The sequence below is a fragment of the Mirounga angustirostris genome, unplaced genomic scaffold (genome assembly GCF_029215605.1).
Source record: "Mirounga angustirostris isolate CCGP_5_RB_7025 unplaced genomic scaffold, mMirAng1.0.hap1 SCAF_6, whole genome shotgun sequence".
NCBI lineage: Eukaryota > Metazoa > Chordata > Mammalia > Carnivora > Phocidae > Mirounga > Mirounga angustirostris.
In genome coordinates this window covers 59,979,294-59,990,928 of record NW_026991714.1, presented here as the reverse complement: position 1 = coordinate 59,990,928, position 11,635 = coordinate 59,979,294, and the positions used below count along the sequence as shown (strand labels likewise).

The 11,635-nt window shown below is 36.1% G+C and overlaps 1 pseudogene; it reads left to right on the top strand.

Annotated features, from left to right (window-relative positions):
* Positions 1–2,775: 2,775 nt before the first annotated feature.
* On the top strand, positions 2,776–3,714 carry LOC123845419 (glyceraldehyde-3-phosphate dehydrogenase-like; annotated as a pseudogene).
* Positions 3,715–11,635: the final 7,921 nt, after the last annotated feature.

Here is an 11,635-nt window from a genome sequence, read left to right as displayed (position 1 = left end):
TATTCCTGATAGAGAATTTAAAGTAATGATCATAAATATACTTACTGGACTTGAGAAAAGAGTAGAGGACATCAGTAAGACCCTTAACAAAGAGATAGAAAACATTAAAAAAAGAATCAATCAGAGATGAAGAACTCAATAAATGAAATAAAAAATATACTATATGGAATAAATAGTAAGACAAGAGGAAACAGAAAAATTGGACCGATGACCTAGAAGACAGAGTAATGGAAAACAATCAAGCTGAAAAGGACAGAAGAAAAAATATAACAAAAAATGAAATAGCCTTAGGGAACTTAGCAACAGCCCAAAGTGTAATAACATTCACATTATAAGGACCCTAGAAGAAGAGAGAGAAAAGGGGAGCAGAAAATTTATTTGAGAAATAATAGCTAAAAACTTTCCAAATCTGGGAAAGAAAACAGAAGTCCATATCCACGAGACAAAGAGAGCCAAAAAAATCAAACCAAGAGGGTCCACAACAGACCCATAGTAATTAAAATGGCAAAAAGTAGTGATAAAGAGAGAATTTTAAAGCAGCATCAGAAAAGAAAACAGTTACATACAAGGTAATCTCCATAAGGCTATAAACTGATTTTCCAGCAGAAACTTTGAAGGCCAGAAGGGAGTGACATGATATATTCAAAGTGCTAAAAGAAAAAAAAAATGCAGCTAAGAATACTCTATCCAGCAATGTTATCATTCAGAATAGAAGGAGCAATAAAGAGTTTCCCAGAGAAAACAAAATTAAAGGAATTCATTATCAATAACCAGCCCTACAAGAAATGTTAAAGGGGACTCTGAGTGGAAAGGAAAGACCATAAGCAGGAGTAAGAAATGTAAGAAGTACAAAAGCAGTAAAATTAAGTATATCTATAAAAATCAGTCAAGGGATTCACAAAATAAAATGATGTAAAGTATAACAATATACCAAACAATTCAGGGGAGAGGAGTAAAGAATGGGTTCAAACTTAAGTGACCATCAACTTAATATAGACTGCTATATGCATAAGATGTTATATACAAACCTAATAGTAACCAAAAATCAAAAACCAGTAATAGATATGCCAAAAATAATAATAATAAAGTATCCAAGTGTATTACTAAAAAAAGCCAGCAAACCAGGGCAGAAGAGAGTAAGAGAAGAAAGGAACAAAGAAGAACTACAAAGACAACGATAAAAAAAGTAACAAAATGTCAATAAGTATGTATCTATTAATAATTACTTTGAAAGTAATAGGACTAAATGCTCTAATCAAAAGACATAGGGTTACTGAGTGAATAAAAAACCAAGACACATCTATATGTATACAAGAGACTCATTTTATTTTTTTTTAAGATCTTATTTATTTATTTGACAGAGAGACAGCGAGAGAGGGAACACAAGCAGGGGGAGTGGGAGAGGGAGAAGCAGGCTTCCTGCAAAGCAGGGAGCCCTATGTAGGGCTCAATCCCAGGACTCTGTGATCATGACCTTAGCAGAAGGTAGACACTTAATGACTGAGCCACCCAGGCACCCCGGGACCCATTTTAGAGCTAAAGACACTTGCAGATTGAAAGTGAGGGATTAGAGAAACATTTATTATGCAAATGGATGTGAGAAGAAAGCCAGAGTACCAATACTTATATTGGACAAAATAGACTTTAAAACAAAGACTGTAACAAGAGATTTTTCTTAAAAGTATATAATCATAAATCTAACAAGAATATCTAACAATTGTAAATATGTATGCACCCAACATGAAAGCACCCAAACACATAGAGCAGCTAATAACAAACATAAATGATGTAATCAATAATAATACAATAATAGTAGGGGACTTTAACACCCCACTTACATCAATGGACAGATCATCTAAACATAAAATCAACAAGGTAACAGTGGCTTAGAATGACACATTGGACCAGATGGATCTAACAGATATATTCAGAACAATCCATTCTAAACAGCAAAATATACATTCTTTTCAAGTGCACATAAAACATTCTCCAGAATAGATCACATATTAGGGCATGAAACCAGCCTCAACAATTTCAAGAAGTTTGAAGTCATACCATGGGTCTTTTCCAAATGCAATGCTATGAAATTAAGAATCAATCTCAAGAAAAAAATCTAGAAAGACCACAAATACATGGAGGTTAAATAACATGCTACTAAACAACAAATGGGTCAGCCAAAAATTCAGAGGAAATTTTAAAAATACATGGAGACAAATGAAAATGAAAAGACAACAGTCCAAAATCTTTGGGATGCAGCAAAGCTGTTCTATGAGGGAAGTATATAGCAATACAAGCCTACCTCAAGAAGTAAGAAAAAATTTCAAGTAAACAACTTATCCTTACACCTAAGGGAACTAAAAAAGAAGAACAAAATGCAAAGCCAGCAGAAGGAAGGAAATACTAAAGATTGGAGCAGAAATAAACAAAATAGAAACTTAAAAAAAAATAGAAGAAGATGAATGAAACCAGTAGCTGGTTCTTCGAAAAGATCAACAAAATTGATAAACCTTTAAGCAGACTCATATTAAAAAAAAAAAAAAAAAAAAAAAAAAAAACCTCAAATAAAATCAGAAATGAAAAGAGGACAGTCTCTCTGCTCCTCCACTTTTGACAGACATCCACATCTTCTGGTGCATTGCCAGCCATGTCCCTGAGACAAAATGGTGAAGTTGAAGGAAATGGGTTTGGCAATGTTGAGCGCCAGTTGGCCATATTTGGACATATTGGGCCTATAAGGGCTGCTTTTAACTCTGGCAGAGTGGATAATGTTGCTATCAATGCCTCAGCTACATGGTCTACATATTCCATTATGACTCCACCCATGGCAAATTCCACAACACAGACAAGGCTGAGAATGGGAAACTTGTCTTCAATGGAAATCCCATCTGCATCTTCCAAGAGTGAGATCTTGCTGACATCAAATGGGTTGATGCTGGTGCTAAGTATGTTGTGGAGTCCACTGGGGTCTTGACCACTATGGAGAAGGCTGGGGTTCACTTGAAGGGTGGGGCCAAGAGGGTCATCATCATTATCACCCTTTCTGCTGATGCCCCCATGTTTGTGATGGGCATGAACCATGAGATGTATGACAACTCCCTCAAGATTGTTAGCAATGTTTCCTACATCACCAACTACTTGAGCCCTCTAGCCAAGTTCATCCATAACAACTTTGGCATCATGGAGGTACTCATGACCCCAGTCCACGCCATCACTGCTACACTGAAGAGAGTGGATGGCCCCTCTCAGAAACTGTGGTGTGATGGCCAACAGGCTGCCCAGTACATCATCCCATCCTTGCTTCTTTTGGTGGTGTAGGTAAGGTCATCCCTGAGCTAAATGGAAAGTTAACTGGCATGGCCTTCAGTGTCTCTACCCACAAAGTGTCAGTTGTGGATCTGACCTGCCATCTGGAGAAAGCTGCCAAATACAATGACATCAAGAAAGTGGTGAAGCAGGCATCAAAGGGCCCCTTCAAGGGTATCCTGGGCTACACTGAGGACCAGGTTGTCTCCTGTGACTTTAATGGTGACACCTACTCTTCCACCTTTGATGCTGGGGCTGGCATTGCCTTCAATGACAACTTTGTCAAGCTCATTTCCTGGTATGACAGTGAATTTGGCTTCAGCAACTTGGTGGTGGACCTAATGGTCCATATGGCCTCCAAGGAGTAAGAGCCCCCTGGACCACCAGCCCCAGCAAGAGCAAGAGGAAGAGAGAGAGGCTCTCAGCTTTTGGGGAGTTCTTACACCAACTCATCTCCCAACACACAGAATCTCCTGACCACAGTTCCCATCCCAGACACTCTGAAGAAGAGTAGGGGCTTGGGGGGCCCTACCTTGTCATGTAGCCTCAATAAAGTATATTGTACCCCCCAAAAAGAAATGAAAGAGAAAATAACTAACACAACAGAAGTACAAAGATTATAAGAAAATATTAAGAAAAATGATATGCCAACAAATTGGATAACCTAGAAGAAATGGATAAATTTCTAGAAACATATAACCCCCCAAAACTGAAGCAGAAAAAAAATAGAAAACTTGAACAGACTGGTTACCAGCAATGAAATTGAATCAGTACTCAAAAACTCCCAACAAATGAAAGTCCAGGGCAAGATGACTTCACAGGTGAATTCTACCAAACACTTAAAGAAGAGTTCATACCTATTCTTCTCAAACTATTCCAAAAAATAGAAAAGGAACAAAAAGCTTTCAGATACATTCTCTGAGCCCATCATTACCTTGATACCAAAACCAAGTAAAGACACCACAAAGAAAGAGATACAGTCCCTTATCTTTGACAAACATAGAGGTAAAAATACTCAACAAAAAATTAGCAAACAAAATCTAACAATATATTTTTAAAAATTATTTGCAATGATCAAGTGGGATTTGTTGTTGGGATGCAAAGATATTTCATTATTAACAAATCAATCAATGTCATATATCACATTAACAATAGAAAGGATAAAATCATATGATCATTTCAATAGATGCAGAAAAAGCATTTGACAAAATACAACAGTCATTCATGATACAAACATTCAACAAAGTAAATTTAGAGGGAAGATATCTCAATATAATAAAAGCCATATATGAAAAACCCACAGTGAACATCATCCTCAATGGGGAAAACCTGAGACCTTTTCCCCTAAGGTCAGGAATAAGAGAAGGAAATTCACTTTCACCACTTTTATTCAACATAACACTAGAATTTCTAGCCACAGAAATCAGACAACAAAAAAGAGATAAAGGGAATTCAAATTGGTAAGGAAGAAGTAAAATCTTCAGGATATACCCATGGCATGATACTCTATAGAAAACCCAAAAGACTCCACCAAAAAACTGCAAGAATTGATAAATAAATTTAGTAAGGTTGCAGGATAGAAAAATCAATATATAAAATCTGTTGCATTTCTATACACTAATAACAAAGTAGCAGGAAGAGAAAGTAAGAAAACAATCCCATTTACAAATGCACCAAAAACAAGAAGATACCTAAGAATAAATCTAACCAAAGAGGTAAACGACCTGTACTCTGAAAACTGTAAAACACTGATGAAAGAAATTGAAGATGACAGAAAGAAATGGACAGTCCATGCTCATGGATCCAAAGAACAAATATTGTTAAAATCTCTATGCTACCCAAAGCAATCTACACATTTACTGCAATCCCTCTCAGAATACCAGAGTATTTTTTCACAGAACTAGAACAAATAATCCTAATTTTTTTATGGAACCACAAAGACCCCAAATAGCCAAAGCAATCTTGAAAAAGAAGAACAAAACAGGAGGAATCATAATCCTGGACTTGAAGTTATATTGCAAAGCTGTAATAATCAAAACAGTATGGTACTGGCACAAGAATAGACATATAGATCAATAAAACAGAAGAGAGGGAGGGCCCAGAAATAAATCCATGATTATATGGTCAATTAACCTTCACAAAAGAGGCAAGAATATACAATGGGAAAAAGAAAGGCTCTTAAACAAACGGTGTTGGGAAAACTGGTCAGCTACATGCAGAAGAATGAAACTATACCACTTATTTATACCATACACAAAAATAAATTCAAAATGGATTAAAGACCTAAATGTGAGACATGAAACCATAAAAATCCTAGAAGAGAGGTCAGGCAGTAACCTCTCTGATTTTGACCATAATAACATTTTTAAATACATCTTCTCAATGAAAGGAAACAAAAGCAACATAAACTATTGGGACTTCATCAAGATAAAAAGCTTCTGCACGGTAAAGGATGCAATCAGCAAAACTAAAAAGCAACTTACAGAATGGGAAAAGATATTTGCAAATGACATATCTGATAAAGGGTTAGTATCCAAAATATATAAAGACCTTATAAACTCAACACCAAAAAACAAAACAAAACAAAACAAAAAATAATTAAAAAATGGGCAAAAGACATGAAGACTTTTCTCCAAAGAAGACATCCAGATGGTCAACAGACACATGAAAAGATGTTCAATATCACTCACCATCAAGGAAATGCAAATCAAAACCACAATGAGATATCACCTCACACCTGTCTAAATAGCTAAAATAAAAACCACAAGAAACAACAGGTATTGACAAGGATGTGGAGAAAAAGGAACCCTTATGCACTGTTAGTGGGAATGCAAACTGATACAGCTGCTGTGGAGAAAAGTATGGAGTTTCCTCAAAAGCTAATATAACTCCCCTATGATCCCATATTTCTACTGCCATTTACCCAAAGAATACAAAAACACTAATTGGAAAAGATATATGCACCCCTATGTTTATTGCAGTATTTACAATAGCTAAATTGTGGAAGCAGCCTAAGTGCCCATCAATGGATGAATGGATATAGATGTATTATATGTGTGTGTATATATATATACACACACATATATATATATACACATATATATATGCATATATATACACAATTAGGTATTATATATATATATACACAATTGAATATTATTCAGCCATCAAAAAGAATGAAATCTTTGTTTACAACAACATGGATGGATCTAATGAATATAATGCTAAGTGAAATCAGTCAGTCAAAGAAAGGAAAATACCATAAGATTTCACTCATATGTGGAATTTAAGGAACAAAACAAATGAATGAAGAAGAAAGACAAACAAAAAAACAGAATCAGCTATAGAGAACAAACTGATTGTTTCTGTAAGGGAGGTGGGTGTGCGAATGGGTGATATAGGTGATGGAGATTAAGGAGTATACTTATGATGAGCGCTGAGTAATGTATGGAATTGTTGAATATATTATACAACTGGAACTAACATAACACTGTATGTTAACAATACTGGAATTAAAATTTTAAAATAAACAAGAAAAAAAAGAAAGCTATATCCAACTAAAGAGTCATCCAAGGGTGTCAATTACCAACAACTTCAGACAAGTCACATTTTAGACTGTTTGCCTCAGATATTTGAGAGAACCAGCAAAGAATGGACTCTATCAAAAGAAAAAAAAAAGTCTAATATATGTGAATAGGAGAATGAATGATAAGTAAACAAATCAGTAAAAAAAAATAGTACACTAAGTGCACGTGTTCTATAAACAATAAACACAAAACTGAATATGTTTAGTTACAAGCTGGGAAGCAAACAGAAGTTGAAATGTGGGAGAGAGTAGGAGGAAAAAATATTTCAACTTTTATTTGTGCAGATGATTTAAGTGTAGATTAGCTTTCTATATCACTAGAAAATGCACTTTAAATTTTTATTAACTATATTTATACAATGTAGGATATAAATATAGAAATGAAAACATAACTTCTTATACATATAAGAGGGAAACAAACAAAACTAGACCTACAAATTGGAAATAAGAACGGAGAAGGGAAACAAAGATCGTATTAAATAGCAAACACAGAAGATGGCTGTGGAGTAGGAGGATCCTAAGCTTACCTTGCCCCAGGAACACAACTAGATAATTGTCAAATCATCCTAAATATCACAGAAATCAACCTGAAGACTGACAGAACAAACTCCACAACTAAAACTGGAAAAGAAGCCACATAGAAGAAGGTAGGAAGTGCAGAGCTTTGGTTTAGGGGAAAGATGGATCCAGGCTGCTATGGAGGGGAGGAAGTTATGGTTGTGGAGAAGGGCAAGAGAGAAGGGATCACACAGGGGAATGCACAAACAGAATGTTTCCCCATAGCCACTGGCTTGAAAGTGAGAGGGCCTGAATTTTGTGAGTTATTGCAAACAGGGAGGCTTAAAGCCTGAAGGTTTAAGTGTCAGCAGGCTGGGCTCCAGGAGAGTCTGGAAGCATTTGGGCTGCTCTTGGAAAGAGGCAGACAAAAAACCTGGGGACATACAGTCTAGAAACAGTGATCTCAAGAGCATCTAGGGCACACAGTGAGGAGAATATTTGCTCTACTTGGAGCATGTCCCAGAAATTAGCATTCAGAGAGAGACCCTTCTGGGAACAAAGTAGTTGGCCAGTGCCATTTCCCTCCCCCACCCTTCAGCATAAACATGGGACCACATGTGGGTACCAGTATTGTACCAACACTGACTGCCTAACTTGCTTACACCGAGCCTCACACTGCTACACTCTGATGGGGCTGCCCTTTTCAGTAAAGCTGCCTCAGTTCCACCACAGAGGGCCAACTCCCCCAGAAGACCAGCGAAACCCCTCCCCACACCATGTCTCCCAACCAGAGAGTTCTGCAAGACTTCACTTCTAGTAGAAGTAGTATCAGGTCTCATTTAACAAGCAGACCAGAGCACACCTAGTTAAAACTTGCCACACTCTGGCCAAGGTCCAAACATTGCCCACTGCAGGCAAGGAAAGCCTCTGCAGACAACAGGCATGAAGGAGACAGCAGCCAAAACACAATAGCAGAGTGCATGCAGCACAGAGCAGAGACACTCCCTGAAGCACCAGGTCCTGGATATTATATGACCTCTTCTTCATGAAGCCATTACTCTCAGAAGCAGGACACATAGCTGGCTTTTCTAACACAGAGAAAAAAGCAGAGACTTAGGCACAATGCCAAAACAGAGGAATTCATCCCAAATGAAAGAACAAGATAAGGCCATGGCCAGAGATCTAAGCAAAACAGATATAAGTAACATGCCTGATGGAGAATTCAAAGCAACAATCATAATGATACTCAGCGGGCTCAAAAAAAGAATGAAAGACAACAGGGAAACCCTTACCATAGAGATAAAAGAGTTATAAAAGAAACAGAAATGAAGAATGCAATAACTGAGATTGGAAACAGGCTTGATGCAATAAACTTCAGGCTGGAAAAAGCAGAGGAATGAATTAGTGATACAGAAGACAAAATAATAGAAAACAATGAAACCGAACAAAAGAGAGAAAGAATAATTATGGAACATGAGAATAAATAGGGAACTCAGTGACTCCATTAAACATAATAATATTCATATTATAGGAGAACCAGAAGAAAAAGAGAGAAAGGGGGGCTGAAAATTTATTTGAGGAAATAATAGCTGAAAACTTCCCTAATCTGGGGAAAGAAACAAACATCAAGATACAGAAGGCACAAAGAACTTCCATCAAAGTCAACAAAAGCAGGTCAAGACCAAGACATATTGTAATTAAATTTGCAAAATATACTGATAAAGAAAAAATCATAAAAGCAGTAAGACAAAAGAAGTCCTAAACTTACAAAAGAAGACCTATAAGGCTACCTCAGGTTTCTCAACAGAAACTTGGCAGGCCAGAAGAGAGTGGCATGATATATTCAAAGTGCTGAATGGGAAAAATCTGCAGCCAAAAATGCTCTACCCAGCAAGGTTATCACTCAGAATAGAAAGAGAGATGAAGACTTTCCCAGACAATAAAAAATAAAGAAGTTCATGACACTAAACCAGTCCTGGAAGAAATATTAAGGGGGACTTTGAGTGGAAAGTAAAGAGCAAAAGTGACAAAGACAAGAAAGGATCAGGGAAAATCTCCAGGAACAACAACAAAACAAGTAATAAAATGACACTAAATATATATCTATTGATAATTACTCTGAATGTAAATGGACTAAATACTCTGCTCAAAAGACATAAGGTGTCAGAATGGATAAAAAAACAAGACCTCTCTATATGCTCCCTACAAGAGACTCATTTTGGACCTAAAGATACCTGCAAATTGAAAGTGAGGAGGTGGAAAAATATCTATCATGCAAATGGACACCAAAAGAAAGCCAGAATAGCAATACTTGTGTTGAAAAAAACTAGACTTTAAAACAAAGACTGTAACAAGAGACGAAGAAAGGCACCATATCGTAATAAGAAGGACAATCCAACAAGAAGATCTAACAATTGTAAATATTTATGCACCAACATGGGAGCTCCCAAATGTATAAAATAATTAATAACAAACATAAAGGAGATAATTGATAGTAATATAATAATAGTGAGGACTTTAACACCCCACTTACATCAATGGAAACATCATCTAAGCAGAAATCAATAAGGAAACAGTGGCTTTGAATGACACATTGGGCCACATGGACTTAAATGTATTCAGAACATTTCATCCTAAAACAGCAGAACACACATTCTTTTCAAGTGCACATGGGACATTCTCCAGAATAAATCATATACTGGGTCACAAATCAGGCCTCAACAAGTACAAAAAGATTGTGATCATACCATGCATCTTTTCTGACCACAACACTATGAGACTTGAAGTCAACTACAAGAAAAAATTTGGAAAGACCACAAATACCTGGAGGTTAAACAACATGCTCCTAAACAATTAATGGGTCAACCAGGAAATCAAAGAAGAAATTTAAAAATATGGAAACAAATGAAACTGCAAACACAACAGTCCAAAACCTTTGGGATTCAGCAAAAGTGGTCCTAAGAGGGAAGTATATAGCAATACAAGCCTACCTTAAGAAGCAAGAAAAATCTCAAATAAACAACCTAAACTTACACATCAAGGAGCCAGAGAAAGAACAACAAACAAAACCCAAAACCAGCAGAAGGAAGGAAATAATAAACCTAGAGCAAATCAGTCAATGTGATGAACTACATAAATAAAAGAAAGGATAAAGACCATATGATCATTTCAATAGACACAGAAAAAGCATTTGACAAAGTACAATATCCATTCATGATAAAAAAAAAAAAAACCCTCAACAAAGTGGGTTTTGAGGGAACATACCCCAACATAATAAAGGCCTTTTATGCAAAATCCACAGCTAATATCATCCTTAATGGGGAAAAATGGAAATCTTTTCCTCTGGTAAGGAATAAGACAGGGATAGACACTTTCACCACTTTTATTCAACATAGTACTGGAAGTCCTAGTCATAGCAATCAGAAAAGAAGAATAAATAAAAAGCATCTAAATTGATAAGGAAGAAGTACAATTTTCACTATTTGCAGATGACATGATACTCCATATAGAAAACCCAAAATCTCCACCAAAAAATTGCTAGAACTGATACATGAATTTAGCAAAGTGACAGGATACAAAATCAACATAGGGAATCTGTTGCATTTCTATACACCAGTAATGAAGCAGCAGAAAGAGAAATTAAGGAATCAATCCCATTTACAAATGCACCAAAACCAAGAAGACACCTAGGAATAAACCTAAACAAGATGTGAATGACCTGTCCTCTGAAAACTGTAAAACACTGATGAAAGAAACTGATCCATACACATGGATCCAAAGAACAAATATTGTTAAAATCTCTGTACTACTGAAAGCAATCTACAAGTTAAATACAATCCTTATCAAAATACCAACAGCATTTTTCACAGAGAATTTCCTAAAATTTGTGTAGAACCACAACAGACCCCAAATAGTCAAACAACCCTGAAGAAGAAAAACAAAGCTGGAGGCATCACAATCTGGACTTCAAGTTATATTACAAAAGTGTACAATGATCAAAACAGTATGGTACTGGCTCAAAAATAGGCACATAGATCAATAGAACAGAATAGAAAACTCAGAAATAAACCCACAGTTGTATGGTCAATTAATCTTTGATAAAGCAGGAAAGAATATCCAATGGGGAAAAGAATGTCTCTTCAACAAATGAGGTTGGGAAAACTGGACAACAACATGCAGAAGCATGAAACTGGAACACATTCTTACATCATACACAAAAATAAATTAAAAATGAATTAAAATCCTAAA